The 11,655-nt window shown below is 36.9% G+C and overlaps 1 protein-coding gene across 6 annotated transcripts in view; it reads left to right on the top strand.

The window, feature by feature from the left end:
- Positions 1 to 6,467: 6,467 nt before the first annotated feature.
- The window catches only part of NCOA1 (nuclear receptor coactivator 1), a 183,977-nt gene continuing 178,789 nt past the window's right edge, over positions 6,468 to 11,655 (top strand). For all 6 annotated transcript variants that reach the window (XM_044261974.1, XM_044261977.1, XM_044261973.1 and 3 more), the window contains exon 1: positions 6,468 to 6,602. The gene's annotated coding sequence lies outside the window, so the exon portion shown is untranslated. The remainder of the gene's footprint in view (positions 6,603 to 11,655) is intronic.

Genomic DNA, 11,655 nt, shown 5'->3' with positions numbered 1-11,655 from the left:
TTCTTTTTATAGATCTACATTTTCACCTGGTAATTTTCAGTCCTGCCTAAAGAACTTCCTTAAACGTTTTTGGTGTCTGCAGGCAGTGCATTCTGTCAGGTTTTATTTGTCCAAAAATTCTTTCTTTATTCATTTTTGAAGAAATATTTTTCTGGTTCTTGAATTCTATGTGCAGCTTTTATCTTTCTACTCTATTGTCTTTTTGCTTGTATAATTTCCCGAAGAAAAGGAAATCTTGATCTTTGTTCTTTGTATGTAATTTTTCCCCCTCTGCCTTTGAGATTTTTATTTTTGTTTTTCTGCATTTTGGCTATGATGTATCCATGTATATTCGTTTGTGTGTGTGCATTTTGGTATTTATCACGATTGGGATTCAGTAGGATTTTTTGCTCTCTGGTTTGTTGTCTTGGATTCAGTAGAGAAAATTCTTAGCCATCATCTCTTTCCATATTTCTTGTATCTCATTTTGTTTGCTTGTTTCCTTTTCTTGGGGCTTCAATTGAATGGAATTTGAAGACATTTTGATACAGTTCCACGAGTCTTGGATACCCTGACATGTATTTTTCCCTCACTTCTTTTTACACTATGGTTTCATTTTGAATTATTTCTATTTTCTTGTCTTTAAGTTCACTCATTCTTTCCTCCTCTGTGTCCTCCTCTGTGTTATTTCTATCTTTTATATTTTCCTTCCTTTGAAGTTTCCATCTCAGTGCTGAAAATGTCCATCTGTTTGTGCATGTTGTCCATCATTCCTACTAGACCATTTAACATATTTGTAGTTATTTTTAAATGTCTGATAGTTTCAGTAGCAGAATAATTGCTGATTCTGTTGCTTGCTTTATCTTTTGACAAAGGGGTTTTTTTTCTTGCTTTTGTGTAAATTTTTATTTAATGCTCATCATTATGTACGAAAGAGTAGGAGAGATTGAAATGATTTTCTTCTTTCATTAGACTGTATTGGAAATTGAGTCAATCTAATCACAAATCCAGCTAGGTTTGGATTCTTTTGCCTTTATTACCTTGATTGTACCATAGGCTTCAAATTTCTCCAACAGTGGCTGCTGTTTCCTTGTGTTTAAAGTGTGGCATGTAGTACTACATAGTTTTTCCGTGTTTCTATACCACCCTCATCTTTCAACAGTATTTGGATATCTGCATTGGAGAGATTTCTCTTTATGTTACTGTCCCTCTCCCAGTAATTATTGTTGCTTATTACCCAGTGCTTTGCTTATGGGGCAGGTTGAGGTTCTTTTGTTCTAGTCCGGACCCAATCCTGGTCAGGCCCTAAGTTTCTGAGTGTTGGTGAGATGGGGCTTTCTTAGCTTTTCTGCTCTTTCTCCTTTATGGCAGTCGACTTCTTTCATATATTTATAGTTGGTTATTGCCAGGAATATCCTTTCCCTCCTCTGTGGTAGTTGATCTCTTTTGGTATTGGTGTAGGATCCTTTGCCCAAGACTTTTTCCTGTTCCCCCTCCCCAGTAGTGGCAGAATTAATTTTTTCTCTGCCTTTTTTCTAGCATCAGTGTATCTTTGCCGGTGTCTGGGGACTTGACACTATTTTCTCCCCCTCTGCCAGAGGCAGAGGCATTTTGCTTCTGTTCTCTGAAGCAGTGGATTTTTGCCTGGACCTTAGAGTGAGAGGGCTTTCTTTCCTTCCCCTAGTGGCTCTAGGCTTTTGCTCTGTGTTTAAAGAAAGGTTGGGGAATTAGGGCTTCAGGCCAGTTCTTGTCACCTCCTGCACACTTGCCCCATTGATGAAGGGCTCTCTCTGATTTATCTTTAATTTTTCTTGTGAGCACCTGGTTGAGGCCTGTAGAAGAACTTACAGTTGAATGTAAGCTCCCCTTGTGTCAGGGATCCCCAGCCATTCCTAAATGTTACACGAGTCTACACTTGGTCTTTAAGAATTTGTTAAAATCTTAGTTGGTTTTTTTGGGGCGCCTGGGTGGTTCAGTTGGTTAAGCATCTGCCTTCAGTTCAGGTCATGATTCCAGGGTCCTGCATCAACCTTGGCATTGGGATCCTTGCTCAGCTCTGCTCTTCCCCCTGTTTGTGCTGTCTCTCTCTCAAATAAATCTTAGCTGATTTTTTTCTTACACACCTTTATGGTGGCCCCTTCTTTTTCTGTGACCTGCCAAAGGTAAAACAGATTATGTGTGTGGTCTCTCCTTGGAGGAACTTGTCCCTCTTTGGAATTAAATTTACTTGATTGCCTTGTGACCTCAACTCTTTGTTAGGCTCAAGATAAGTTTTGATTTGATACATCTTGCTTTTTCTTATGAGGGTGGTATTGACATTACTTTGTGGCTTTCTGCATTCTAAGTGGAAGTGGAACTAGAGTCCTTGACAAGGTATGCTATTTCAAACAGCTCTTTATTCTGATGCCTCCTTAATGCTTTCTCTTGCCTTCTTGTGCCCCTTGTGCATTTCTGCCACCTCTAGAGCATTTCTTCTTTTAGGATTGAACCTAAGGGACTGTGTCTGTTCCTCTGTGAAACCTCTCCTGGATCCACTAAGTAGAGTGGAACATTTATTTGTACAACTGTCTTGACTCTTGTATAGCTGTATTTCATTTTTTGCAGGCTCACTGAAGCATAGTGAGGTTGGGCAGCTTTTAGAATCTGAGGCTTCTCGCTCTGAGAACTATCCTTTTTTTTTTTTTTTTAAAGATTTTATTTATTTATTTGACACAGAAAGCGAGCACACAAGCAGGCAGAGCTTCAGGCAGAGGGAGAGGGAGAAGCAGACTCCACACTGAGCGGGGAGCCTGATGCAGGGCTCAGTTCCAGGACCCCAAGATCATGACCTGAGTCAAAGGCAGATGCTTAACCAACTGAGCCAACAAGTCACCCCTAAGAACTATCCTTCTACTTTCAGAGTTTATGACTAGAACAGTTGATAGATTTTAGATAGGCTCATGGAGTAAACTTGAGAGAAAAGGTAAAATGATGTACAAGAGAACTTACATTTATCGGTAGAATATAAATTTGTGAAATTACACCACATAGGTTCCTATGCTGTTTGGTTAGTACAGTTGCTTCTCTTGAATTCTAAATTACTTTCAGAAATAAGACTTAAGTTTGCAGAATCTAATTTCTTAAAACTGTGGGCTTGGTTATACAAACTAGTATGATTCACATAATAAGATGCCATAGAGCTTTAGAAACAATGAAGAAATACATCCTAACATGGAAAATCTTCAGGATATTCTGAGTGAAAAAAAATAAGGTGCAAAACTGGACATTTAATTTAAGAAGATAGGAGGAATAAGACTATTTTCAGTTAAGTGTACTTGTGTAAAGAATTGCTGGAAGGATATAGAAGAAACTAATAAAAGTGGTGACCAGTAGCAATCAAGGGCATTGTGAGCGGCATGTGGATATAGAAATGAGACTGTTTAAATACATGTTCCTTTTAACATCATTTTCAATTTTGATAAAATATTTTCAAGTCAATGTAGCATGTAAAAAATGTTAGCTAAAGGGGTGCTTGGGTAGATCAGTTGGTTAAACGTCTGCCGTCAGCTCAGGTCATGATCTCAGGGTCCTGGAATTGTGCCCCTTCTTGGGCTCTGTTCTCAGTGGGGAGTTTGCTTCTCCCTCTCCCTCTGACCTTCTCACTGCTTCTATGCAGACACTTTCTCTTTCTCAAAAAAATAAATAAAATCTTTAAAAAAATGTAAACTAAAAATAATAAGCGTAACTTTGTGGATCTTAAAAGATAATAGGAAGATCTAAAAAATACTTCAGAGCTGATAAAAAATGTTGGCCTATGAAATAAAAATTGTGTGTGAGATACCTTTATTTTATGCAAATCAGATTTTATAAAAAGATAAATGCAAAACATGGAAAATTACAAAGAATGAGGTTTAATGAAATGTGGCTCCAGGTGAATAAATATATAAAAGTGCGGTTTTCTAGCATGATTAGAAAGGTTTTAATTCTAGACTCAGTAGTGGAATGCATGAGCCCTTAAAACAGAAAGGAGCGGTGTGTGTAGGCAACAACCATAACAGAAATACACAGTACTCAGAGTAGACTGGGTCACCATTTCTTACTCATGAAATCACTTGGCATGTCCTCCGAAACAAATAAAATGTATCTAACTGTTGTCGGGAAGAATAGAATATGAGACTACCAAAAGATGAGAATGAGAATACCAAAGAATATTTTTATCACAAAGTAAAACATAAGGAAACATTACTTCCACAGAAATCAACCTTTTGTAGAAAAACAAATGAAATATGTGAAAAGAAAGCTTATTAAAAAAAAGAAACTTTATAAACCAAAGGATGGTGAGAATTAATCAGATGTTAGGAAAACTGGGCAATTCAGAAACAGTTTACAGTCAAATTTCATTCCATACATCTTTTGGAATGAAATATTGGAACAATTGGCCCACAGAAAGGCAAATATTAAGAGTATTTATCCGCTATTATTGAAGGGAGAGAAATTTCCAAGCAGAGAAATAGTAAAAGAAATGGAGAAGGCAGTGATGGACAAATCTGGCCACCTGAATATAATGAATTTTTATATTAAAAGCCAGCAATTGAGAAAATGTTCAAAGTAAATGGGAGAAATAGTGTTTTCACAATATAAATAACCTACACAACCAGTAAAGGAGAACATGAAGGAATCCCTCTCCCATCCCACCCCCTGGAGGACTGGAAGCTGAAGTGTGGCTCAAGTTTGAAAAGAAAGGCACTGTGTGTCATGGGGGAAGGAAGGACCTGATTAATGACATTAAAAGGCTCACTGGATAACATTGTAGCTAACTGGAGAGATGAGACTAGATGGAGTGCATCTAAGAGATTAAATCCGGACCTAGGTTACAAGAGGTAGATGGGGTATTGCATGGCAAAGAGAAGAGAGCAGGATAGCCAGATGGCCTGAGCCTGAGGGAAGGAGTGTGATTGCTTGTGACTTAGGGTCTAGAAATATCACTGTGGAGAAGGTTGATCCCTACTGCCTTAGCCTTCACTCTAGAATGTTCTTCTAAAGAGACTGATTTAGCCCAGGGATTGAAAGAACTATTCATTGATAGGTTGAGGATGTGGAGGTGATTTGTTTCACTATGGTAAAAGAGGTTTCCAGAGGTTCCCCAGGGAAAAAGTTGGAAGGAAGGACAACAGTGGGGGAAAACATGGGGTGGGTGAGAAAGCACAGAGAGCATTGTGGGCATGAAAATAGGGGAGAGGGTAGCTGGCCAGATAGGTTTGTATTTTGAGTAAAGCCCAAGTGTGATGGGTGGAAGCCATAGAATTGACTAGTAAGATTTCTGAATCGACCTGTGATGATAATGATTTCTCTGGACCGAATGCACTGTGTCTTTGTGATCTAAAGGCAATATTACATTTAGTAAAAAGCTTAACCCTGGGTGGTAAAGCCTAAATTAATTAGGCTTTAAGTAATGAAAGCCAGTAGGTTTCACATTTCTTAAGCATTCTCTGATGTCTGCCTAGTCCCCCCATTGTTAGGATTTTTTATTTATTTAACTATTTATTTATTTATATTTTTTATTTTATTGTTAGAGAGAGAGAGCAGGAGAGCGAATGAGTGAGCACGAGCTGGGGGAGGGTTAGAGGGAGAGAGAAGCAGATTCTGCTGAGCAAGGAGCCTGATGAGCTCAATCCCAGGACCCCGGGATCATGACCTGAGCTGAAGGCAGACACTTAACCGTCTGAGCCACCCAGGGACCCCTAGGAGTTAGCTTTGAGATAAAAGTGGGAAAAGAATACTACCATTAGTTTTAAAAAAAGTTTGTCCTATCCCACTGTCAATGACCCAGTAATGAATGCTAGCCATTACACTGGGGTTTCTTCTGCTAGGAATCCCATTTCCTCCTACTGTTCCACTTTACCTGAAACAGGTTACTGAGGCGCCTGCTGCTGGGGTGACCTCGGCAACTCTGATGATTAAGCTGATAGTTGAGGGTCCTGATCTCCTTGGAATACCAATGCAAAACCCAACTTGCTCTGTATAGCTGCATTGGGATATGAACCTTTTAAAGTGAGTAACTAATGATCTCTTATAAATTTAATTTTTTATTTAGCCATTAATCTTTAATTTCAATTTTTAAAGTCTATAGTGGGACAAGAATGAGAATTGGCATTTCTTTTTTTTTTCTTTTTTAAAAATATTTTATTTATTTATTTGACAGAGAGAGACACAGCAAGAGAAAGAAAAGAACACAAACAGGGAGTGGGAGAGGGAGAAGCAGTCCTCCCGCCAAGCAGGGAGCCTGAAATGGTGCTTAATCCCAGGACCTGGGGATCAGGACCTGAGTCGAAGGCAGATGCTTAATGACTGAGCCACCCAGTGTGCCCCGAGAATTGGCATTTCTTGAAATAAAGCATCCATATAAGATTCTTTGCATGCTTACAGGGAAACAGTGATATGTAGTAGAATCTAAAGTCTGTAATGTTTTCAGTAGACTAAATGAATGTATCTTTTTTTTCTTACTTTAGATCTGTGCGTATTAGTGGAAATGTAACTGGAACTGACTCTGATGATAAAATCAAGGACCATCAGCAAGAGCATGCAGTAGGAAATTTTGGTCCCAAATGAAGACATCAACATTTAGAATTTCTGCTTTTTCTGAGGTATTTGAAGCACAAATTTACTTTAATCTGACTCCTTGGAAGTCATTTTATAATGTTGTTTTCTATATATAGATTTCATAAGTTCAGAAGTTTTTATGTTAGAATGGTTAGCTTTTATTTATTTTTTTAAAGATTTATTTATTTTACAGTCCTCGGCTCTACCAGCTGAGAGGGAGCGGGAGATTTATTTATTTTAGAGAGAGCATGTGAGAGCTTGGTGCGGAGGGGCAGAGGGAGAGGGAGAGAGAGTCTTAAGCAGAGTGTGCGCTCAGCATGGAGTGTGAGGCAGGGCTCAGTCTCATGACTCTGAGATCAGGACCTGAGCTGAAACCAAGAGTCAGTCAGGTGCTTAACTGACTGAGCCAATCAGCGGCCCCGAGAACAGTTAGCTTTTAGAGAAGAGTTCATTCAACCTTCCCTACCCACTTCCCCCTAAAACTAGTTGAGAAAAAAAATCCAGATTTTAAGAGGAGATAGTCTTTATAATTAGTAAAGTGTGTTCAATTATAAGAAATCTACTGGGTGCAGATTGAGATTGAGTAAACTATGTTAGAAGAACTGGAATAAGTAAGTGTCGATTTAGTAATTATTTTATGTCATGACCCTCTGGGATGAGCAGCTGAATTCAGGCCTGTAACCAAGTCAGCTCACATGATACATGAGATCTTAGCGATTGTCCTTTAGTTTGATTTGGAAACCTTTTTGTTCCTCTTCTAAATTTATTATTAAGTGTTTTCTATTCACCAAGAAGTGTCACTTTTACTCCTCATAGACTGTTCATGTAGGACCTTTGGGATCTGTTGGGTTAGTTTCACTTGGACCAGACAGGGAGATAAGTAATTAAAGAACCAAGTGGCACTTCCAAATCGTGGGGTGGATCCCCTCCTTAAAGACTACATACGACAGTTGAAAATAATCAAAGGAAATGTAGTGTCAACAGAAAACAAACATAGTACTCTATTTCTAAATACACATATATTCCAAATAGGATATATACTTGGTTAGGTGTTTATTTAAAAACAAATTATTTTTTCTTTTAATTATGTTTTTTCCAAATAAGAAAGAAGTATGGAAAATAATAATTTTTAAAAAATATGTTATTCATTTATTTGGCAGATATCACAAGTAGGCAGAGAGGCAGGCAGAGAGAGAGGGGGAAACGGGCTCCCTACGGAGCAGAGAGCCCTACTCGAGGCTCCATCCCAGGACCCTGGGATCATGACCTGCGACAAAGGCAGAGGCTTCTACCACTGAACCACCAGGGGCCCCTGGAAAATAATTATTTTAAGGGGCAGGTCAAAGTTGGTTGGTTCTCTGTATACATTGTAGAGGTTTGTAGATTAATCTTGCTAGAATGCAAAGAAGAAAACTGAGAATAATGTATCACTTACTGCAAGGATTATTAATTTATTAATTTCATTTTGTTCTGTTTTGGAAGAAGAATATATAAAGCAATAAATTCTAAGATAATAAATAATTCCATGATATTAGAAAATCCTTAGACTGCTTTAGTTATATGGCTGCCTTCTAAAGGGGTTGGTATAACTGAGCAATGTTTGTGAGAGAAAAGTTACCTTGAATCAAATAGCAGGTGAAGAAGAATTAGGTTGCTTTGATAATAAGTTTTAAAACTGTTCTTGGTGCCTAGTAGATGTATTGTACTTCTCTAAAAATTTTGTGGTGTCATTTTGAATCAAAAAGTAATGATAATTAAATATATAAATGTCTTGTTATCAGAACCATTTTAAAGATACCTTTTTTTGTTTCTTTCCAATAATATTTAATAACATTCATTGACTGTCCAAGCTTTGCAAAGAACAATTCTAGATACGGGGAAGAATGTAAATGATTCTGTAACTTCATGTTTCTAGATATGGGGAAGAATAGAAATTATTCTATATCTTTATTATAAATGAAGTTGAAGAAATCTTTCACTTCAAATGTTTACTTTTGGGGCTAGGGAAGCTGAATACAGTCATCTGAAAACCATTTAAAAACAATCCTAAAACGAGCTCATAAGATCAAATTTTGGAAGCCCTTTCTAAGTAATATAGTACTATGTTCAGATCTCAACAGAAGTTAAGATTAGGGAATAGGAAGTTCTGATCAATTTGCTGACTACTTGGTTTTGGCTGTTAACTATTTATGGTTCTACTTGTGAAAGTGCTATATAGGCTATATATATTTGCTTAATTCCTTATATGAGGATATCTCTAATTCATCAATTTCTTATATCTCCCCACTCATTTACAAGCATTTGCACATGATATCTTTCTTTAATATTTTTCATTTTCCCCTTTGAAAATGAAAAGAAGTGGAAATTTCACAAACTTGTGCTTAGAAGTTATATATGATACATTTTGCCAGTATTTTCTTATAATTTTTTTTGAGGGGACTTTAGATTTTGAGATTGTGAGATTTTGGGTTTTTTTGAGGAGGAGCCAAACAAAATAAAACCAGTACCTGAATTATGGCCCTAGAACATGGATAAGGTTCTATCTTAGATTACAGTTTACATTAAGTTAAAATGGCACCTTAAAAAAATACTTTATTTGAACTCAAAACATTTGAAAACAAATGTCTACAGGGCATATTAAGGGAGTCGTAGTCCCTTGATACAGTTTTCTCTGTGGCATGATGGAAAGGGCACAAGTTCTGCTCTTCTACTTCCATGCCACCCTGGGGAAATGAACTAGTATTTCTGTCTTAGAAATATTACTTTTTAGACTTGTGATGAAAAGTGAGATGTGTATAAATTATACAAAATAATGCTTCTCAGTGTGAGATTAATGAATGTTGTTGCTAAAGACAGAGGAGAAGTATCATTCACGGTTATTCTTCTCATAGCAAAAAACAGGTCAACTCACACTACTAGTGAGAAGCTTGTAAAACCAGTTTCAAAGTTAATGGCAAATATTATGCTTGGAGAGAAAGTAAAATGAGCTTTTGGCAAAAATCCCTTATCAAAGGCATACCATCTGGAAAAGCAATTACTGTCATGTGTGCACGCTAGCAGAATTTTTGTTTTTCAGTTGGATGAAAGCACTGATGTTCAGAGAACATACCAGCACTTCATAGAGATGCGTTACTGTTTATCACTGAGAAAGCCTTACTGCAGCAGAGGAGTCTTTGTTGTTATTTTGTTTTGTTGTTGTTGTTCGTGGTGTTTGGTGGCCTTTGTTTAAAGCCAGTGTTGCCTGAAGAAGTTGCATTGGCTCCTGTGATCAAAGCCTCACAAGGTTAGCTGCAGGAAGGGGTTCACTTAATCTGTGAGGAAAAGAAATTGTACCAGGTTATCAGTTCATGCCTGCTTTTTGCAGGGAGAATTATATTCAGTGATATGATTTTTTTTTTAAAGATTTTATTTATTTATTTGTTTGTTTACTTATTTATTTATTTAGAGAAGGCAGGAGCAAGGGGAGGGAGGGGCAAAAGGAGAGGATTTCTGTGTAAAGCCTGCTGTGGGGCTAGGTCTTAGGCCCCTGAGATTATGACCAGAGCTGAAATCAAGAGTTGATGCCCAACCGAGTGAGCCACACAGGCACCCCTTCAATAATGTGATTTCTGATTGTGCTTTAATATCAAAATGGTAAAAACTGTGGATGCAAGCAGTTCTTGACCACTAAAGCCATGTCCTTTCAGTGTTTTGTGAAGAAATGGTCAGTAAGTATAGGATCCTGTTTTTCATAGTGATGCGTGCTAGCTAGCTCTGTAGTGTGACAGGGCTTTAAATGTTTAATTAGTTTTTTAGTAAAATAAGATAAATATTTCTTTAATACTGATAATGCCATTTCTATGATTTCAAGGGGACACAGCGTAGTATATATATTTGGTATTTTAAATAGAACTTATAAGTTCATATTTACAGTTATGAATTTTAAAGATGAGGTATGAGGATTTTATAGAAGTCTAAATTATGGTACAAAATAATTCAGCCTTTAAGAGTTTGACCATTTCCCATACTTGATGATTTTATCAATTTATCAAAGAAAAAAACAGTGGATTTTTATTATGCATTTTTAAAAACCATCCCTGAATTTTGGAATAGAACATGAAAAAACACTTTCCAGAGCCAAAATGACAGCAGAGAATAGATTAGGAATCTTTCTGTTCCAGTCTTTCAAATTGAAGCATTTAAAATCTAGTTTTGAGTGGTATATGATGCCTTTTTTCTTTCTTTCTTTCTTTCTTTTTTTTTTTTTTTGTACTCAGTGGAACACTGAAAGTAGACTTCAGTGAGAAATAGAGTTAAAATTTCTGGGTCCATGTTCAGCTATAATATCCAGAGTATATAACACAGCTGATTTATCATTGAGAACTAGTGATTTTTAATTTAGTAAGAATACAGAATAAGAAAGAAACTACTTGAATATGGAAAGTGGCCTATGGCTAATGATGATTCCAGATTTGGGGACTTGAAATCTTTGCAAGGTGGTTATCAAACACTAACAGCATGTGTCAAGACAACAGAGATGCTTAATTGAATGGGGTCTGACTGGCCAAAGATGAGGCATTTTGAACATCAGTTAAGTATAACTGCAATATAATCAATAATATCAAATATATTTAAATCTATGAGTTCATAATGATAGTTAAAAAAACAAACAGCTCTCATTAGGTTTCTTGGGAGTAGGCTAAAGGGTCGGCTATACCTGAGTGTAACCAAATAGATGAAGAGAGGAAGTTTCTTTTCTGGGGAGTATTCTGGTTGATAAATGAAAAAGGAGTGATAAATAGAATGTTACCATTTTGTAGTGAATTCCTGGGCATTAGATTGCTCTCAATAAAAAGTCACAGTATAACCTAGTAAGTTGAACTTGAACCTGAATCTCATCAAGCTGCTAGCTCCAACCACCAGTTTACAGGGAACCTAGAAATCAGGGAAACAAATAAAATGATGCCATAGAGAAGCAGTTAGCAAAATCTAGGCTTTGGGGAAGTCTTTGAGACACATAGCTGGTTTTTTTTAGCAGACAAATTGTAGGGAACAAAAAAAGAGAAAAGAGAAGGAAACCTGAGATTAATAGCAATGATTGGACTTTATCTAGGTCTA

This window comes from Neovison vison, chromosome 8, assembly GCF_020171115.1.
Source record: "Neovison vison isolate M4711 chromosome 8, ASM_NN_V1, whole genome shotgun sequence".
Lineage (NCBI taxonomy): Eukaryota > Metazoa > Chordata > Mammalia > Carnivora > Mustelidae > Neogale > Neogale vison.
This window is presented reverse-complemented; position numbering and strand designations above follow the sequence as displayed.